The sequence below is a fragment of the Macaca mulatta genome, chromosome 2 (genome assembly GCF_049350105.2).
Source record: "Macaca mulatta isolate MMU2019108-1 chromosome 2, T2T-MMU8v2.0, whole genome shotgun sequence".
Taxonomy (NCBI): domain Eukaryota; kingdom Metazoa; phylum Chordata; class Mammalia; order Primates; family Cercopithecidae; genus Macaca; species Macaca mulatta.
Window position 1 is genome coordinate 168533402 of NC_133407.1, and position 22292 is coordinate 168555693.

Here is a 22292-nt window from a genome sequence, read left to right on the forward strand (position 1 = left end):
CAACTACTGAAACCTCAGAAAAAACCCTGGCCGACAGAAGAACTCTTAAGAAAGAAGCACTGAATAGAAGGTGATCTAAGGAAATGTAGACAGGAATATTTGAGCTATTAAGATGGGCCAGAAGTAAATGCATGTTTCATGAAAGTATTTGAAACAAATAATTCTGGCCGAAAAAAACCAAACACATTTAGACAGTGAGGACACACCCAACAAAAATGTTTGTTTGTTGATGCTAACATTTTATTTTGTGTGTACTTGCCAGAGCAGGAATTGACCAAAATAAGATAAATACAAACATCTCACAGAAGGAAAAATTATAGTACATTTTTAAGTGTAAAAAAGATGAGAAAATGTGCTTCCTGAACATAGAGCAAAAATCAGATATTTATTACTTATTTAAAGTAATAACAACTTTACCAGCATAAGACCAGAAGCACAAAAAGTACTTAAATATCAATTATATTATACATTACTATAGATTTTACATTCATAAAATGCTATATCATTCCTTCAGTTAACTCATATAACACTTCTCTGAGACAAGCTGATAAGAAATATTATTATCCCCATTTTACAGATGAAATTATATTTGCTGGATAAGCCTGCTCTTAGTCTCTTACATCATGTTTGCCTCTTGGCATTATAAAATATACTTTCAAAACACGATTTTTGTTATTTTAGAAAAAAAGCTTTATGGCATATAATATTGACAAGTATTAAGAAAATAACTTGTAGGAAAATATGAAAGCTTATTTATTAATGCATTTCTTTAATTACAATTGTTAGAATACCTGCCGTCCACACTTTATTTCTTTTGAAATGGAGTCTCGTTCTGTCACCAGGCTGGAGTGCAGTGGCATGATCTCAGCTCACTGCAACCTCCGCCTCCCAGGTTCAATTCTTCTGCCTCAGCCTCCGAGTAGCTGGGACTACAGGCCTGTGCCACTAAGCCCAGCTACTTTTCGTATTTTTAGTAGAGGTGGGTTTCACCATGTTGGCCAGGATGATTTAGATCTCTTGACCTGTGATCCGCCGCCTCGGCCTCCTGAAGTGGTCAGATTACAGGCATGAGCCACTGCTCCCGGCCCACACTTTATTTTCATCCTATATCATAATCATCATCATAAGCCCTAAAACACATAAAGCCCTATTTATTTTTCCAATTTTCTTTCTTAATTTCTTGATATAAGCTGGACTTAAATCATAAATGTCATATAAGGAAGTTCACACTTGAAAGAATTTTCTCTTATTTGGCTTGCCTAAGTTTCCTGATCTCCTTTCACATTTGCTTTTTCTTTTTTCCCTCCCACCCCTTAAATGCTGTCAGTTCATAGGTTCTGGCATCAGTTTGTCCTTCCACACTATTTTGCTAACTCCAGGCACTTACTTGCAGGGCTTCCACTGATCCCACTAAAAGGCCATGGTGGGTTGACAGCAGAAGGAGCATACCTTTATTTCTGGCCCCACTTGTCTCCCAGCTCCAGTCCTAAATTTCCAAGTGTATGATGGAGGTCTCCACCTGTTCCTCATTAGTACATCAAACTCAAAATATCTAGAAGAATATTCAGCAACTTTTCACCAATAAACCTAACTTTCTAATTTCCATGATGACAATATTCTTCTTCTAATCACCTCTTTTAAAAAATCTCCCCAACTCCTGTGTCTCTAGGTCCAATTGCTAAATCCTATTGATTTTTACCTACTCAATATCTATAACACTTGTATTAGTCCATTCTTGCACTGCTATAAAGCAATACCTGAGGCTGGGTAATTTGTAAATAAAAGAAGTTTAATTGGCTCACAGTTCCACAGGTTGTGCAGGAAGCATGATTCTGGCATCTGCTTGGCTTCTGGAGAGGCCTTAGGAAACTTACAATCATGGTGGAAGGCAAAAGAGAAGCAGACACATCTTACGTGACCAGAGCAGGAAGAAGAGAGACAGGTAGGAGGTGCCATACACTTTTAAACAACCATATCTTGTGAGAACTCATTCACTACACAGTACCAAGGGGGTATGAACCCCAAATATCTAAGACAGGTCTCAGTCAATTCAGAAAGTTTATTTTGCCAAATTTAAGGACACATGCCCATACAGCCTCACAAGGTCCTGGTCCTGACAACATGTGCCCAAGGGGGTTGGGGACACAGCTTTGTTTTATACATTTTATGGAGACATGAGACATCAATCAATGCATGTAAGATGTACATTGGTTTAGTCCAGAAAGGCAGGACAACTTGAAGCGGGAAGGGTGCTTCCAGGTCGTAGGCAGATAAGAGAAAAACCAAATGATTGCATTCTTCTGAGTTTCTGATTAGCCTTTCCAAAGGAAGCAGTCAGATATGCATTTATCTTAGTGAGAAGAGGGATGACTTTGGAAAGAATGGGAGGCAGGTTTGCCCTAAGCAGTTCGATCTTAACTTTTCCCTTTAGCTTAGTGATTTGGGGGTCCCAAGATTTATTTTCCTTTCACATTTTACCCCTTTTATTTTTAAAATCATTCTGAGAAATCATTTTAGAAGAAAATGAGTCTCTGGTCTCAGGTTTCATCTGATCTCTCATGGCTAGGATGGTTTATTTCTACAAGAGTAGGTCCTGCATTATTAGAAAAGCTCGTTTTTTAGAAGGTTGTGATGTCTCATGTCCTATGAAGAGAAAATAGGGGGAGGAAGGGAGAAAAAACAACAACAAAAAAGAACAATCCTAGAAAATCAATGTAGGTCATATTACTCTGAAGTCCATATATCAGTAGGCAGTTGTGAAAGTGGCTTATGTATGTAAATAGGTTGCTGTTATTTTCTTCTGAAGTTTAAGTTGTCTACCTTTAGTTCACAGGACTTTAAGAAAAGCACAGCTTAGTTTCCAGTTATTTCAAATTAGGAAAAATAGGAGAAAAAAGAAAAATAAAGAAAAAAATTGAAAACAATATTTTGGAGACTTACCACCAGGAAAAATTTTAGAATTCAGTCCAACTGTAGAAAATAATAAAAATTGAAAAACATTAGGCAAGTCTAAAATCTAATGGCAGGTGCACTATACTTTTTGAAACATAATTTTTCTCTCTTCAGGTTCCTATTTTTACTAAAGCAAATCATGGTAGGACTGATTTACTTTTTTTTACAGTTGGCCTATTTGTATAAAATACAGCAAGAATGATTATTTTTCACATAGGCTTTTTTAATGGAACTTTGTTTCATAGAAGGAATCTCAGATAAGACTTTTTTAAAGTCTTTGTTTCTCTCTAGGGATGTTCTCTAGAGATGTTCTCTCATCTGGGTGGGAGATTTGCAGCTGTTATGCTTTCCATGGTTTATTCTTATCTTGGGTGATATTGAAGTCAAGCTCAGCCATGGCTTTAAAGTCAAGCTCAGCCATGGCTTTGTACCATCAAATGCCTGTGAGCTGGGTAAATTCCTCTCCTCTTGAGATCCCAAGATAATTTGGGTCTCCTGGACCTATCAGAAAGTGACGTTCTTTACTTACCACAGGTCAGGAACCCTACACAGGGACTGTGTAAACAAGGTATGAGACCATTGTTCCCAAGGGGCTTTTATTGGCTCTATTTAAGTTTGATTCTATAAAGTTTGATTCTATAAAGGAAATCACACCATTCCAGTAAAATCACCAGTTTCTCCAATAGTGTCCTGTTGCAAAATAAAACATTCTTATTGCACTTATGCAAATAACCATATTGCCATAAGTTAAGAATACTCACAAATAGTTTCCACATTCTAGAGAAATCAGGTTGAGACACAGAAATCCAAATTTGTTCACAGGAGCATACTTTACTCAATCGCGACAAGCTGTAAATAACTCAAAAGCAAAGTTTTCTTGACTCTGGAAAAGAAAACAAAGAATAATCAATGTTTCAAGCTTTTTTTAAATGATTACTTCACTCTTCTGAAGTATTCGGTCTTTACATCTCTCTTTACATCAGTCTGTGATTATATTTGGGTCTTGATTTTGGTTTATCTTGATTTGGAAAATAAATAAGGCTTCAGTCTTCTATTAGTTTAGTCCATGCAGTTAACTCCTGTTCTGCTTGACATTCATGAATATTCCATCTTTCCATGAGAGTCCTGAAAGTTTTCCTACATTCTAATGTCACAATCTCCAAAGTTATCAGAACCCTGCATTAAAGAACAACTTTTAGAGCTATAAAAGCTGATTATAAAACCACCTTCTAAAGAGGACCAAAACAAGAAAACAATTGTCCATGGATGACAAAAAGCTTTAGTGCACCCACAGTCAAAGACACAACTGACAAGGAAATTTATTAGTTCCGTGGCACACAATAACTTAACATAACAATTGTAATTATTACTAATAACAAACACTAAGTCATATCAGAAATATAAGTTTCCCACAACTTTAAAACACATACCAATAACATATTTATATTAATACACTCTAAAGAAAGCCAAACACCATCATTTCATATTTGACAGTACTTCCTGTAGGATTTTTATATCAAATAAATCATATATGTCATTTTTGGATTTTAGGGAACCTAATATCTTAAAGGAATAATTAGGTCAGAAAAAGACATAATTTATAATTTGATTTTAGAAAGTTTGTCAAATATCAAAGGTTTAAAATGCTTGATATCACAAAATAGGGTCACAGGTCATTGTAAAATAAGTCATTAACTTAACCAAAGTGATAATTCAAAGATTACAAAAACAAGGTGAAAACTGTTATTCTTTGAGACAGGAGACTTAATTTTCCAAATAATAATCCCAAATAAAAACAGCATGAGGCCAATTAAATTTATTTTTCAAACTTTTATAAACAATCTATAAAATTTTAATCATCTTGACCATAAGATATAATTTCTATAAGCCTTTTATAACCTTTATAACCTTTATTAAGGAGTGGATTAATGTTTCAAGGAAACTTTGTTAATATGACATAGGGGCCCATATACTGGTCTTGCATCAGTGTGCCTTTGACGTTAATGGTTAATTTATAGAGAAACTGAACTTATTTTATGTTTCAAAATTAGCCCTTACAATATCACCCACCTCTTCCACGATAGTCCCTGATCCTTAGGAGTTTAATATCTTTAATTTCTGGTTTGTGTCTCACAAACCAGATTTATTTTATTGGCATCTTCTACTGGGTCTGAAGATGACACTTTAACTACTGTCAGTGTTAAGATTTAGAAGGACTCGGTGTCCTTTTTAGACCCAGGAGTCAAAGCTCTGTAACTTAATGGCACAAGGACTTTAAAACCACATAAAGTTACGCAGATGTAATAATCTTAATTTTAAGAAAAATTTTTAATCTCTGCTTTTTCTAAGCAAACCAAACTTAGTAATAATGGCATAGGAATTATTTTGATAAAGTGTAAGATCTAATTATTAGGACAGTTACTCAAGGGCAAAATAAAAGACCTTCTGCAGTGCAACTGCTGCTCCCTATGGGGAATATTATGTTGGAAGAAAACATTTCCTTTAGACTTCTAAGATAAAACTTTTTCTTCTTTCTTTCTTTCTTTCTCTTTCTTTCTTTCTTTCTTTCTTTCTTTCTTTCTTTCTTTCTTTCTTTCTTTCTTTCTTTCTTTCTTTCTTTCTGTCTCTCTCTCTCTCTCTCTCTCTCTCTCTCTCTCTCTCTCTCTCTTTCTTTCTTTTGCATCAGGTCACAACAGTTAGAAACTGAAGGAAAAAAAAACTTACAGGAACTGGAAATAAGTTAAAATATAGAGTTTGATTTCAGGTCTCTTAAAAGAGGAGAGAAACCTGAAAACAGCAAGATACAATAAATGTTAAAATTTGCATTAAAAATTATAATGTCTTTTAATTTATTAAGAGTCGAGCAATGCCTTAAGAAAATGTCATAGTTTGAACAAATCCTTTCATGTATAAGTGTGTTTTTTTAATCAAAACTCAATCTCTAGAAAGACCATTATAGCTTTCCTCTAATTATAGACAGCTTGGTCACATAAAATTTTTTTTCTTTTTTAATAAATCCTCTTATTACAACTTACACTGACCATTCATGACATGCTTGGATATTCTGGTTTGTCCTGAACATCCCTCATTTTTAAAACAACCAGTTATTTTATTCTAGGACAAAATTTACCATATAAGCTTCTTTGGCATATAAAGTTATTTTTCTTTAAGCTTTTTTACCAAAAATACCTTTTTAATTATATTAATATAACTTTCTTTACACCTCTCTTATTTCCTGGTTTCTTTTTCGTTGTTGTATACATAACCTTTAAAGAGGCTTTGAATTAGACAACAATTATTCACCTTTTAAAAAGGGCACACTTTTTTGGAAAGAATGTTTTCCTACAATTTTTTTTTGAAAATACCCAATTGATGAAATATCTGTTACTTAATTTAGACTCTAAATTATGATGTTTGTCTACAAATATTTATCCCATTACATTTACCTAATTATTTTAATAGTTTACCTAGATTATTTATGAAATCTGCAATAGTCATCATTTAAAGTTATGAAACTATCACTGCAAAATTATAACTGGGACAATGAAAAAGATCTGACACAACCTACTCCATCTAGCTTTTAACCCCCAAGCTGTCCTTGTTCCTTTCTGGGCATTGGATGAACTAACTTTGGGAGTTACTTAGTTTATAGTTTAGTTTTGAAACAAAGATGATAACAGTCCTTCACTAAACAAACCCCCTTCCTGCCTGGGGACTTGACTGCCTAAAGCTATAGATTAGAAGTTATGGCTATTTCACTAAATAATTCAATATTTAGCTATTTTCATTAAATCAATATCAGCCTCTTATTTATCAAAAATTATCCAAGCAGAGGGGCAGTTCCAAGATGGCTGAATAGGAAGAGCTCCAGTCTACAGCTCCCAGCATGAGCTACACAGAAGATGGGTGATTTCTGCATTTCCAACTGAAGTACTGGGATCATCTCACTGGGGCTTGTTGGACAGTGAGTGCAGAACAGGGGGTGCAGCACACCGAGTGTGAGCCAAAGCAGGGCGAGGCATCACCTCACCTGGGAAGCACAGGAGTCAGGGAATTCCCTTTCCTAGCCAAGCAAAGCTGTGACAGACAGCACCTGGAAACTTGGGTCACTCCCACCCTAATACTGCGCTTTTCCAATGGTCTTAGCAAACTACACACCAGGAGATTATGTCCCACGCCCATGGAGCCTCACTCATTGCTAGCACAGCAGTCTGAGATCGAACTGCAAGTCAGCTGAGGCTTGAGTAGGTAAACAAAGCAGCTGGGATGCTCGAACTGGGGGAAGCCCACTGCAGCTCAAGGAGACCTGCCTGCCTCTATAGATTCCATCTGTGGGGGCAGGGAATAGCCAAACAAAAGGTAGCAGAAACTTTTGCAGACTTAAATGTCCCTATATGACAGCTTTGAAGAGAGTAGTGGCTCTCCCAGCATGGAGTTTGAGATCTGAGAATGGACAGACTGCATCCTCAAGTGGGTCCCTGACCCCCGAGTAGCCTAACTAGGAGGCACCCTCCAGTAGGGGCAGACTGACACCTCACATGGCCAGGTATCCCTCTGAGACAAAACTTCCAGAGGAACGATCAGGCAGCAACATTTGCTGTTCAGCAATATTCGCTGTTCTGCAGCTTCTGCTGCTGATACCCAGGCAAACAGGGTCTGGAATGGACTTCCAGCAAATGCCAACAGACCTGCAGCTGAGGATCCTGACTGTTAGAAGGAAAACTAACAAACAGAAAGGACATCCACACCAAAACCCCATCTATACATCACTATCATCAAAGACCAAAGATAGACAAAACCACAAAGATGGGGAAAAAACAGAGCAGAAAAGCTGAAAATTCTAAAAATCATAGTGTCTCTCCCCCTCCAAAGGAATGCAGCTCCTCACCAGAAATGGAACAAAGCTAGATGGAGATTGACTTTGATGAGTTGAGAGAAGAAGGCTTCAGACAATCAAACTTCTCCGAGCGAAAGGAGGAAGTTTGAACCCAGCGCAAAGAAGCTAAACACCTTGAAAAAAGATTAGATGAATGACTAACTAGAATAACTAGTGTAGAGAAGTCCTTAAATGCCCTGATGGAGCTGCAAACTGTGGCACGAGAACTATGTGACAAATGCACAAGCTTCAGTAGCCAATTCGATCAACTGGAAGAAAGGGTATAAGTGATTGAAGATCAAATGAATAAAATGAAGTGAGAAGAGAAGTTTAGAGAAAAAAGTGTAAAAAGAAACAAACAAAGCCTCCAACAAATATGGAATTATGTGAAAAGACCAAATCTACATCTGATTGTTGTACCTGAAAGTGACAGGGAGAATGGAACCAAGTTGGAAAACACTCTGCAGGATATTATCAAGGAGAACTTCCCCAACCTAGCAAGGCAGGCCAACATTCAAATTCAGGAAATACAGATAATGTCACAAAGACACTCCTTGAGAAGAGCAACTCCAAGACACATAATTGTCAGATTCACCAAAGTTGAAATGAAGGAAAAAATGTTAAGGGCAGCCAGAGGGAAAGGTTGGGTTACCCACAAAGGGAAGCCCATCAGACTAACAGCGGATCTCTCAGCAGAAACTCTACAAGCCAGAAGAGAGTAGGGGCCAACATTCAACATTCTTAAAGAAAAGAATTTTCAACCCAGAATTTCATATCCAGTCAAACAAAGCTTCATAAGTGAAAGAGAAATAAAATCCTTTACAGACAAGCAAATGCTTAGAGATTTTGTCACCATCAGGTTTTCCCTACAAGAGCTCCTGAAGGAAGCACTAAACATGGAAAGGAAAAACCAGTAGCAGCCACTGCATAAACATGCCAAATTGTAAAGACCATTGATGCTAGGAAGAAACTGTATCAACTAACAAGCAAAATAACCAGCTAACATCATAATGACAGGATCAAATTCACACGTAACAATATTAACCTTAAATGTAAATGGGCCAAATGCTCCAATAAAAAGACACAGACTGGCAAATTGGATAAAGAGTCAAGACCCATCAGTGTATTGTATTCAGGAGACCCATCTCACATGCAGAGACACACATAGGCTCAAAATAAAGGAATGGAGGAAGATCTACTAAGCAAATGGAAAACAAAAAAAAGGCAAGGGTTGCAATCTTAGTCTCTGATAAAATAGACTTTAAACCAACAAAGATCAAAAGAGACAAAGAAGGCCATTACATAATGGTAAAGTGATCAATTCAACAAGAAGAACCAACTATCCTAAATATATACGCACCCAATCAGGAGCACCCAGATTCAAAAAGCAAGTCTTTAAAGACCTACAAAGAGACTTAGACTCCCACACAATAATAATGGGAGACTTTAACACCCCACTGTCAACATTAGAAAGATCAATGAGAGAAAGTTAACCAGGATATCCAGGAATTGAACATAGTTCTGCACCAAGCAGACCTACTAGATATCTATAGAACTCTCCACCCCAAATCAACAGAATATATACATTTTTCTCAGCACCACATCTCACTTCCTCCAAAATTGACCACATAGTTGAAAGTAAAGCACTCCTCAGCAAATGTACAAGAACAGAAATTATAACAAACTCTCTCAGACCATAGTGCAACCAAACTAGAACTCAGGATAAAGAAACTCACTCAAAACCACTCAACTACATGGAAACTGAACAACCTGCTCCTGAATGACTACTGGGTACAAAATGAAATGAAGGCAGAAATAAAGATGTTCTTTGAAACCAATGAGAACAAAGATACAACATACCAGAATCTCTGGAACACATTTAAAGCAGTGTGTAGAGGGAAATTTATAGCACTAAATGCCCACAAGAGAAAGCTGGAAAGATCTGAAATTGACACTCTAACATCGCAATTAAAAGAACTAGAGAAGCAAGAGCAATCGCATTCAAAAGCTAGCAGAAGGCAAGAAATAACTAAGATCAGAGCAGAACTGAAGGAGATAGAGACATAAAAAGCCCTTCAAAAAATCAATGAATCCAGGAGCCAGTGTTTTGGAAAGATCAACAAAATTGATAGACTGCTAGCAAGACTAATAAAGAAGAAAACAGAGAAGAATCATTAGACGCAATAAAAAATGATAAAGGGGATATCACCACTGATCTCACAGAAATGCAAATTACCATCAGAGAATACTATAAACACCTCTATGCAAATAAATTAGAAAATCTAGAAGAAATGGATAATTTACTGGACACATACACCCTCCCAAGACTAAACCAGGAAGAAGTTGAATCCCTGAAAAGACCAATAACAGGCTCTGAAATTGAGGCAATAATTAATAGCCTACCAAAGAAAAAAAGTCCAGGACCAGACAGATTCATAGCTGAATTCCACCAGAGGTACAAAGAGGAGCTGGTACCATTCCTTCTGAAACTATTCCAATCAATAGAAAAAGAGGGAATTCTCCCTAACTCATTTTATGAGGCCAACATCATCCTGATACCAAAGCCTGGCAGAGACACAACAAAAAAAGAGAATTTTAGACCAATATCCCTGATGAACATCGATGCAAAAATCCTCAATAAAATACTGGCAAACCAAATCCAGCAGCACATCGAAAAGCTTCTCCACCATGATCAAGTGGGCTTCATCCCTGAGATGCAAGTCTGGTTCAACGTACGCAAATCAATAAAGGTAATCCAGCACAGAAACAGAACCAAAAACAAAAACCACATGATTATCTCAATAGATGCAGAAAAGGCCTTTGACAAAATTCAACAGCTTTCATGCTGAAAACTCTCAATAAATTAGGTAGGGATGGGACATATATCAAAATAATAAGAGCTATTTATGACAAACCTACAGCCAATATCATACTGAATGGGCAAAAACTGGAAAAATTCCCTTTGAAAACTGGCACAAGACAGGGATGCCCTCTCTCACCACTCCTATTCAACACATTGTTGGAAGCTCTGGCCAGGGCAATCAGGCAGGAGAAAGAAATAAAGGGCATTCAATTAGGAAAAGAGGAAGTCAAACTGTCCCTGTTTGCAGATGACATGATTGTATATCTAGAAAACCCAATCGTCTCAGCCCAAAATCTCCTTAAGCTGATAAGCAACTTCAGGAAAATCTCAGGATACAAAATCAATGTGCAAAAATCACAAGCATTCTTATACAACAATAACAGACAAACAGAAAGTCAAATCATCTGTGAACTCCCATTCACAATTGCTTCAAAGAGAATAAAATACCTAGGAATCCAACTTACAAGGGATGTGAAGAACCTCTTCAAGGAGAACTACAAACTGCTGCTCAACAAAATAAAAGAGGACACAAACAAATGGAAGAACATACCATGCTCATGGATCGGAAGAACCAATATCGTGAAAATGGCCATACTGCCCAAGGTAATTTATATATTCAATGCCATCCCCATCAAGCTACCAATGACTTTCTTCACAGAATTGGAAAAAACTACCTTAAAGTTCATATGGAACCAAAAAAGGGCCCGCATTGCCAAGACAATCCTAAACCAACAGAACAAAGCTGGAGGCATCACACTACCTGACTTCAAACTATACTACAAGGCTACAGTAACCAAAACAGCATGGTACTGGTACCAAAACACAGATATAGACCAGTGGAACAGAGCAGAGCCCTCAGAAATAATACCACACATCTACAACCATCTGATCTTTGACAAACCTGACAAAAACAAGAAATGGGGAAAGGATTCCCTATTTAATAAATGGTGCTGGGAAAACTGGCTAGCCATAAGTAGAAAGCTGAAACTGGATCCCTTCCTTACACCTTATACAAAAATTAATTCAAGATAGATTAAAGACTTAAATGTTAGCCCTAAAACCATAAAATACCCTAGAAGAAAACCTAGGCAATACCATTCAGGACACAGGCATGGGCAAGGAGTTCATGTCTAAAACACCAAAAGCAATGGCAACAAAAGCCAAAATTGATAAATGAGATTTAATTAAACTAAAGAGTCTGCACAGCAAAAGAAACTACCATCAGAGTGAAAAGGCAACCTACAGAATGGGAGAAAATTTCTGCAATCTACTCATCTGGCAAACGGCTAATATCCAGAATCTACAAAGAACTTAAACAAATTTACAAGAAAAAACAAACAACCTCATCAAAAAGTGGGCAAAGACACTTCTCAGAAGAAGACATTTATGCAGCCAACAGAAACATGAAAAAATGCTCATCATCACTGGCCATCTGAGAAATGCAAATCAAAACCACAATGAGACACGATCTCACACCAGTTAGAATGGCAGTCATTAAAAAATCAGGAAACAGGGGGGCGGAGCAAGATGGCCAAATGGGAACAGCTCCAGTCTCCAACTCCCAGTGCGAGCGACACAGAAGACAGGTGATTTCTGCATTTTCAACTGAGGTACTGGGTTCATCTCACTCGGGAGTGTGGGACAATCGGTGCTGGTCAGCTGCTGCAGCCCGACCAGCGAGAACTGAAGCAGGGCAAGGCATCCCCTCACCTGGGAAGTGCAAGGGGGAAGGGAATCCCTTTTCCTAGCCAGGGCAACTGAGACACACAACATCTGGAAAATCGGGTAACTCCCACCCCAATACTGCACTCTACCAAGGATCTTAGTAAACGGGTACACCAGGAGATTATATCCCACACCTGGCCGGGAGGGTCCCACGCCCATAGAGCCCCCCTCATTGCTAGCAAAGCAGTCTGCGATCTTGAGGCAAGGCAGCAGCGAGGCTGGGGGAGGGGCGCCCGCCATTGCTGAGGCTTAAGTAGATAAACACAGTGGCTGGGAAGCCCGAACTGGGTGGAGCTCACAGCAGCTCAAGAAGTCCTGCCTGTCTCTGTAGACTCCACCTCTGGGGACAAGGCACAGCTAAACAACAGCAACAACAAAAGCAGCTGAAACCTCTCAGACGCAAACGACTCTGTCTGACAGCTTTGAAGAGAGCAATGGATCTCCCAACACGGAGGGTGAGAACGGACAGACTGCCTGCTCAAGTGGGTCCCTGACCCCTGAGTAGCCTAACTGGGAGACATCCCCCACTAGGGGCAGACCGACACCCCACACTTCACACGGTGGAGTACACCCCTGAGAGGAAGCTTCCAAAGCAAGAATCAGACAGGTACACTCGCTGTTCAGCAATATTCTATCTTCTGCAGCCTCTGCTGCTGACACCCAGGCAAACAGGGTCTGGAGTGGACCTCAAGCAATCTCCCACAGACCTACAGCTGAGGGTCCTGACTGTTAGAAGGAAAACTAACAAACAGGAAGGACACCCACACCAAAACCCCATCAGTACGTCACTATCATCAAAGACTAGAGGCAGATAAAACCACAACGATGGGGAAAAAGCAGGGCAGAAAAGCTGGAAATTCACAAAATAAGAGCGCATCGCCCCCTGCAAAGAAACGCAGCTCATCGCCAGCAACGGATCAAAGCTGGATGGAGAATGACTTTGACGAGATGAGGAAGAAGGTTCCAGTCCATCAAACTTCTCAGAGCTAAAGGAGGAATTATGTACCCAGTGCAAAGAAACTAAAAATCTTGAAAAAAGAGTGGAAGAATTGATACCTAGAATAATTAATGCAGAGAAGGCCATAAACGAATTGACAGAGATGAAAACCATGGCATGAGAAATACGTGACAAATGCACAAGCTTCAGTAACCGACTCGATCAACTGGAAGAAAGAGTATCAGCGATTGAGGATCAAATGAAGGAAATGAAGCAAGAAGAGAAACCTAAAGAAAAAAGAAGAAAAAGAAATGAACAAAGCCTGCAAGAAGTATGGGATTATGTAAAAAGACCAAATCTACGTCTGATTGGGGTGCCTGAAAGTGAGGGGGAAAATGGAACCAAGTTGGAAAACACTCTTCAGGATATCATCCAGGAGAACTTCCCCAACCTAGTAAGGCAGGCCAACATTCAAATCCAGGAAATACAGAGAACGCCACAAATATACTCCTCGAGAAGAGCAACTCCAAGACACATAATTGCCAGATTCACCAAAGTTGAAATGAAGGAAAAAATCTTAAGGGCAGCCAGAGAGAAAGGTCGGGTTACCCACAAAGGGAAGCCCATCAGACTAACAGCAGATCTCTCGGCAGAAACTCCACAAGCCAGAAGAGAGTAGGGGCCAACATTCAACATTCTTAAAGAAAAGAATTTTCAACCCAGAATTTCATATCCAGCCAAACTAAGTTTCATAAGTGAAGGAGAAATCAATTCCTTTATAGACAAGCAAATGCTTAGAGATTTTGTCACCACCAGGCCTGCCTTACAAGAGACCCTGAAGGAAGCACTAAACATGGAAAGGAACAACCGGTACCAGCCACTGCAAAAACATGCCAAAATGTAAAGACCATCGAGGCTAGGAAGAAACTGCATCAACTAACGAGCAAAATAACAAGTTAATATCATAATGGCAGGATCAAGTTCACACATAACAATATTAACCTTAAATGTAAATGGACTACATGCTCCAATTAAAAGACACAGACTGGCAAACTGGATAAAGAGTCAAGACCCATCAGTTTGCTTAATTCAGGAGACACATCTCACATGCAGAGACATACATATACTGAAAATAAAGGGATGGAGGAAGATCTACCAAGCAAATGGAGAATAAAAAAAAGCAGGGGTTTCAATACTAGTCTCTGATAAAACAGACTTTAAACCATCAAAGATCAAAAGAGACAAAGAAGGCCATTACATAATGGTAAAGGGATCCATTCAACAGGAAGAGCTAACTATCCTAAATATATATGCACCCAATACAGGAGCACACAGATTCATAAAGTAAGTCCTTAGAGACTTACAAAGAGACTTAGACTCCCATCCAATAATAATGGAAGACTTCAACACCCCACTGTCAATATTAGACAGATCAACGAGACAGAAAGTTAACAAGGATATCCAGGAATTGGACTCATCTCTGCAGCAAGCAGACCTAATAGACATCTACAGAACTCTCCACCCCAAATCAACAGAATATACATTCTACTCAGCACCACATCACACTTATTCCAAAATTGATCACATAATTGGAAGTAAAGCACTTCTCAGCAAATGTACAAGAACAGAAATTATAACAAACTGTCTCTCAGACCACAGTGCAATCAAACTAGAACTCAGGACTAAGAAACTCAATCAAAACCACTCAACTACATGGAAACTGAACAACCTGCTCCTGAATGACTACTGGGTACACAACGAAATGAAGGCAGAAATAAAGATGTTCTTTGAAACCAATGAGAACAAAGATACAACATACCAGAATCTCTGGGACACATTTAAAGCAGTGTGTAGAGGGAAATTTATAGCACTAAATGCCCACAAGAGAAAGCTGGAAAGATCTAAAATTGACACTCTAACATCACAATTAAAAGAACTAGAGAAGCAAGAGAAAACACATTCGAAAGCTAGCAGAAGGCAAGAAATAACTAAGATCAGAGTAGAACTGAAGGAGATAGAGACACAAAAAACTCTCCAAAAAATCAATGAATCCAGGAGTTGGTTTTTTGAAAAGATCAACAAAATTGATAGACCACTAGCAAGACTAATAAAGAAGAAAAGAGAGAAGAATCAAATAGACACAATAAAAAATGATAAAGGGGATATCACCACTGACCCCACAGAAATACAAACTACCATCAGAGAATACTATAAACACCTCTACGCAAATAAACTAGAAAATCTAGAAGAAATGGATAATTTCCTGGACACTTACACTCTCCCAAGACTAAACCAGGAAGAAGCGGAATTCCTGAATAGACCAATAGCAGGCTCTGAAATTGAGGCAATAATTAATAGCCTACCAAAGAAAAAAAGTCCAGGACCAGATGGATTCACATCTGAATTCTACCAGAGGTACAAGGAGGAGCTGGTACCATTCCTTCTGAAACTATTCCAATCAATAGAAAAAGAGAGAATCCTCCCTAACTCATTTTATGAGGCCGACATCATCCTGATACCAAAGCCTTGCAGAGACACAACAAAAAAAGAGAATTTTAGGCCAATATCCCTGATGAACACTGATGCAAAAATCCTCAATAAAATACTGTCAAATCGGATCCAGCAGCACATCGAAAAGCTTCTCCACCATGATCAAGTGGGCTTCATCCCTGGGATGCAAGGCTGGTGCAAATCAATAAACGTAATCCAGCATATAAACAGAACCAAAGACAAAAACCTCATGATTATCTCAATAGATGCAGAAAAGGCCTTTGACAAAATTCAACAGCCCTTCATGCTAAAAAGGCTCAATAAATTCGGTATTGATGGAACGTATCTCAAAATAATAAGAGTTATTTATGACAAACCCACAGCCAATATCATACTGAATGGGCAAAAACTGGAAAAATTCCCTTTGAAAACTGGCACAAGACAGGGATGCCCTCTCTCAGCACTCCTATTCAACAGTGTTGGAAGTTCTGGCTAGGGCAATCAGGCAAGAGAAAGAAATAAAGGGTATTCAGTTAGTAAAGGAATAAGTCAAATTGTCCCTGTTTGCAGATGACATGATTGTATATTTAGAAAACCTCATTGTCTCAGCCCAAAATCTCCTTAAGCTGATAAGAAACTTCAGCAAAGTCTCAGGATACAAAATCAGTGAGCAAAAATCACAAGCATTCTTATACACCAGTAACAGACAAACAGAGAGCCAAACCATGAATGAACTTCCATTCACAATTGCTTCAAAGAGAATGAAATACCTAGGAATCCAACTTTCACGGGATGTAAAGGACCTCCTCAAGGAGAACTACAAACCACTGCTCAGTGAAATAAAAGAGGACACAAACAAATGGAAGAACATACCATGTTCATGGATAGGAAGAATCAATATCGTGAAAATGGCCATACTGCCCAAGGTAATTTATAGATTCAACGCCATCCCCATCAAGCTACCAATGAGTTTCTTCACAGAATTGGAAAAAACTGCTTTAAAGTTCATATGGAACCAAAAAAGAGCCCGCATCTCCAAGACAATCCTAAGTCAAAAGAACAAAGCTGGAGGTATCACGCTACCTGACTTCAAACTATACTACAAGGCTACAGTAACCAAAACAGCATGGTACTGGTACCAAAACACAGATATAGACCAATGGAACAGAACAGAGTCCTCAGAAATAATACCACACATCTACAGCCATCTGATCTTTGACAAACCTGACAAAAACAAGAAATGGGGAAAGGATTCCCTATTTAAGAAATGGTGCTGGGAAAATTAGCTAGCCATAAGTAGAAAGCTGAAACTGGATCCTTTCCTTACTCCTTATACGAAAATTAATTCAAGATGGATTAGAGACTTAAATGTTAGACCTAATACCATAAAAACCCTAGAAGAAAACCTAGGTAATACCATTCAGGACATAGGCATGGGCAAGGACTTCATGTCTAAAACACCAAAAGCAATGGCAACAAAAGCCAAAATTGACAAATGGGATCTAATTAAACTAAAGAGCTTCTGCACAGCAAAAGAAACTACCATCAGAGTGAACAGGCAACCTACAGAATGGGAGAAAATTTTTGCAATCTACTCATCAGACAAAGGGCTAATATCCAGAATCTACAAAGAACTCAAACAAATTTACAAGAAAAAAACAAACAACCCCATCGAAAAGTTGGCAAAGGATATGAACAGACACTTCTCAAAAGAAGACATTCATACAGCCAACAGACACATGAAAAAATGCTCATCATCACTGGCCATCAGAGAAATGCAAATCAAAACCACAATGAGATACCATGTCACACCAGTTAGAATGGCAATCATTAAAAAGTCAGGAAACAACAGGTGCTGGAGAGGATGTGGAGAAATAGGAACACTTTTACACTGTTGGTGGGATTGTAAACTAGTTCAACCATTATGGAAAACAGTATGGCGATTCCTCAAGGATCTAGAACTAGAAGTACCATATGACCCAGCCACCCCATTACTGGGTATATACCCAAAGGATTATAAATCATGCTGCTATAAAGACACATGCACACGTATGTTTATTGTGGCACTATTCACAATAGCAAAGACTTGGAATCAACCCAAATGTTCATCAGTGACAGACTAGATTAAGAAAATGTGGCACATATACACCATGGAATACTATGCAGCCACAATAAAGGATGAGTCTGTGTCCTTTGTAGGGACATGGATGCAGCTGGAAACCATCATTCTCAGCAAACTATCACAAGAACAGAAAACCAAACACTGCATGTTCTCACTCATAGGTGGGAACTTAACAATGCGATCACTTGGACTCAGGAAGGGGAACATCATACACCGGGGACTATCATGGCAGGGGGAGGAGTGGGGAGGGTTTGCATTGGGAGTTATACCTGATGTAAATGACGAGTTGATGGGTGCTGACGAGTTGATGGGTGCAGCATGCCAACATGGCACAAGTATACATATGTAACAAACCTGCACATTATGCACATGTACCCTAGAACTTAAAGTATAATAATAAAAAAAAGAAAAGAAAAGGAAGCTTTAGAACATACTAATGCAGTTTTTTAAAAAGTAATAATAATATATGTGTGTTTGGCTAATGGGAAGCAAAAAATAAAAATAATATATGGATTAAAGAAATCAGGAAACAACAGGTGCTGGAGAGGATGTAGAGAAATAAGAATACTTTTACACTGTTGGTGGGACTGTAAACTAGTTCAACCATTGTAGAAGACAGTGTGGCGTTTCCTCAAGGATCTAGAACTAGAAATACCATTTGACCCAGCCATCCCATTACTGAGTATTTACCCAGAGGATTATAAATCATGCTTCTATAAAGACAAATGCACACGTATGTTTACTGCAGCACTATTCACAATAGCAAAGACTTGGAATCAACCCAAATGTCCCTCAATGATAGACTGGATTAAGAAAATGTGGCACATATACACCATGGAATACTATGCAGTCATAAAACAGGATGAGTTCATGTCCTTCGTAGGGACATGGGTGAAGCTGGAAACCATCATTCTCAGCAAACTACTGCAAGGACAAAACACCAAACACCCCATGTTGTTACTCATAGGTGGGAATTGAACAATGAGAACACTTGGACACAGGAAGGGGAACATCACACATGGGGCTGTTGTGGGATGTGCGGATGGGGGAGGAATAGCATTAGGAGATATACCTAATGTAAATGAGTTAATGAGTGCAGCACACCAACATGGCACATGTATACATATGTAACAAACCTGCACATTGTGCACTTCTACCCTAGAACTTGAAGTGTAATAAAAAAAAAGTTAAACCAAAAAAAAAAAATTTACACAAGCAAAGATAATTCTATTTTGGGGTGGGTTTATAGTTTTGTATCCCTTATGCCAAATTTTGACACCTATTAAGTATGAAATTTCTTGATCAATAAATGAAAACAAACATGCATGCTGAAAATTCTTAAGACATTTATACTGTTTTTTACCAATAATTTTAAAGCTAGCTTATTCAAGAGCTTACTTAAGTCACATGAACTTGAAAAGCATTGGGGTTCATTATTTAATTTATGAGTAACCATTAAGCCAGTTTGGTACCTTGTGGCCAAAGCACAGCAAAATACATGTATGTACACATAAACACACACATACATTTTCATACACTAAAGATCCTATAGCTGTTACTTCAGAACTCTAGCCATGAGATACTAATACAAACTTATTGGTCTACAAAAACAGTAAAGAAAAGGAATGGTTGGATTCTAACAGTGGATTTTATCTTGGTCAAAATGTAATAGCAGCTTTAAAGCAGGAAGAAAAGAAAATAGAGAAAAAGAGAACTTAAGAACTCTGTAGTTTGAAGGTCGATCTTAGGGCCCCTTTTCTTTCATGTAAATGTGCACAAAGACCATAATATTTCCATTTTACACAAACTCTAACAAGTAGAGGTGCCATAAAACCAATGGAGCTCCCAAAAGGGGGTCATTCTCCTTGTTTTATCCTCATTTTTAGATTATTTATTTCCCACTTTTCTTTTCCTTTTTGTTCTTAAAAGGAGGAACTGAGCTATGGCCTAGGGTTTTTGTGGTGTGTGCTGATTGTGAGTGGGACTCCATAGTGTGTTACCACTGAGTTGTTGCCACCCTTTTTCATGTCTCAGTTTCATTCTCTGGAGGTCTAGCACCTCCAGGAGTGCTCCAAGCTCAGTGACCAGCTCCCATATGTGCTTCCTGGATGAGCCCCTTTTTAAACAAGTTTGATGGGGATTCTCCATAGGGCTGCTGCAAATCACAGGTGGTCAACCCTCTCTACACTTCCACAAGGCTCCTGGTCACCCACGTGTGCCTTTCAGCTGGGTGAAGCAAAATGTTCATTCTCTTTGAAGCTGAGGAAACTAAATCTCTCATTTACCTATGAACACAACAGTTCAGTTTCTCACACAAATGCGCACATAGAAGCCAAACTGATATTAATTCTGGGAGAAAAAATCAATTGAGAAGACCCTTTAGAATGCCTCTCTGAATTAGAAGTAGAATCCTTAAACAACAACTTCCTCGGAGAGAAAGAAAAAAAAAAATTAGCCAAAACCACTTCCTGTAAACCACCTTCAACCACCCCTAACTTTGCAGTTCTTGCATACCATTACACACATCAAGGTCAAATCTTTCACAGTACAAGTTAGTCTCTGGTAGCCCCAAAGCCAAAGAGGTCAGGTCATGCAATACAGGAGAGCAGAGCTTTAGACCCAAGAAGAAAGTGCCCATGACTCTTGAAACTCCACAAAGAAAACAGAATACCCCAAAAGGGGTGAGTGGTGCCTTTGTTCTGAGTTCTCTAAAGAGTTTGAGTCATTAGAAGCGTTCTCTCTAGATTTTTATTGGTACTGAAGATGGCAAAGGGGGAAGGAGGTATGTAGTGGAAGAAAAGTAAACAGAAGAACAATTGTTGTTTTGTTTCTTTTTTTTGTTTTGTTTTGTTTTGTTTTGTTTTTTAAAATTGTTTTTATTAAACTTTATTTTGAGATAATTGTGGATTGAGATTCAGTTATAAGACATAATAGAGATATCCCATGTACATTTTACCCAGTTTCCCTCCCAAATGTTGCAAAACTACAGTCTATTATGACAGCCAGGGCATTGACAATGATATATAATCAAGATATAGAACACTTCTATCACCACAGGATCCCTTTTGTTGGCCTTTTATGACTATACTCAACTCCCTCCTATTTTTTTTTTTTTTAATACTTTAAGTTCTTTTTTTTTTAGACAGGAAGCAAACAGAGAAACCAAATACTTGGTTTTGGGTTTTTGTTTTTTCCTCTTTTACAGCTGTGAGGAATTTTAGCCAATTCAGAGAGGCCTTGTTAACCATGCTTTGAAATTCTCATTAAGATTTGACCAAGTCAGGTAGGGTTGGTCAAATCTGAAAGGAGAAGGACCAGAACAAACAACAACAACAAAACCAACAATATGATTACTGAGCACTCTAATGGGAAGGCGAAATTAAGATCAACTGGTTGTTAATCTTTAACTTTAGCCAAGACAAAACCCCAATTCACCTACTTATCTAGGAATGGGTCTCATACTGAAGACCGCTCTCTTCCACCCTGGAAACAGGAAAAAACTCAAACTCACCTTCCCTTCTGGAAGCAAAGTCAAACTCTAGAAAAGAGTGACCTCCCTTTCATCATTGTGGAAACAGGAAAAGTTGCCTCCTTTGTTGGAAGCAAGTAAAACTCCCCCTCCCCTGAACCAAGAAAAAGGAGTTTTACAGCAGAATAAACTTTAGATCTTGATCAAATTTGGAGGGATCAGGGATTTTCTGAAGGCGATGCTTCCAAGCCTCAGCAAATTATTCCATTGGTTTGAGCCATAAAGATAGCTCAAACTGGTACTAAGCAGCAACAGGAGATAAGTCAAAGGTCACGGGAACCTCCACTCAGAATCCCTTTGTGATTGCCAAATGTGAACTCCAAATATCTGAGACAAGTCTCTATCAATTCAGGAAGTTTATTTTGCCAAAGTTAAGGACACGTGCTCATGATACAGCCTCACAAGGTCCTGACTACATGTGTCCAATGTGGTCCAGGCACAGCTAGTTTTATACATTTTAGGGAGATATGAGACATCAGTCAATTTATGTAAGATGTACATTGGTTTGGCACAAAAAGGCAGGACAACTCGAAGAGGCAGGGGCGGCGGCTTCCAGGTCATAGGTAGATAAGAGACAAACCAAACTGTTGCATTCTTTTGAGTTTCTGATTAGCCTTTCCAAAGGAAACAATCAGATATGCATTTATCTCAGTGAGCAGAGGGATGACTTTAAATAGAATGGGAGGCAGGTTTGCCCTAAGCAGTTCCCATCTTGACTTTTCCCTTTAGCTTAGTGATTTTGAGGTCCCAAGATTTATTTTCCTTTCACAAGGAGATGGTGCTAAACCATTAGAAACT

General features: G+C 38.5%; 1 long non-coding RNA gene across 1 annotated transcript in view; it reads right to left on the minus strand.

Moving 5' to 3' along the window:
• Window positions 1–218: 218 nt before the first annotated feature.
• LOC106996781 (uncharacterized) overlaps window positions 219–22292 on the minus strand; it is a 46755-nt gene continuing 24681 nt past the window's right edge. Inside the window, exons 4-5 of the long non-coding RNA XR_003727471.2 lie at window positions 3714–3835; window positions 219–2970 (exon numbers count right to left, since the gene is read on the minus strand). This is a non-coding gene — a long non-coding RNA (uncharacterized LOC106996781). The remainder of the gene's footprint in view (window positions 2971–3713; window positions 3836–22292) is intronic.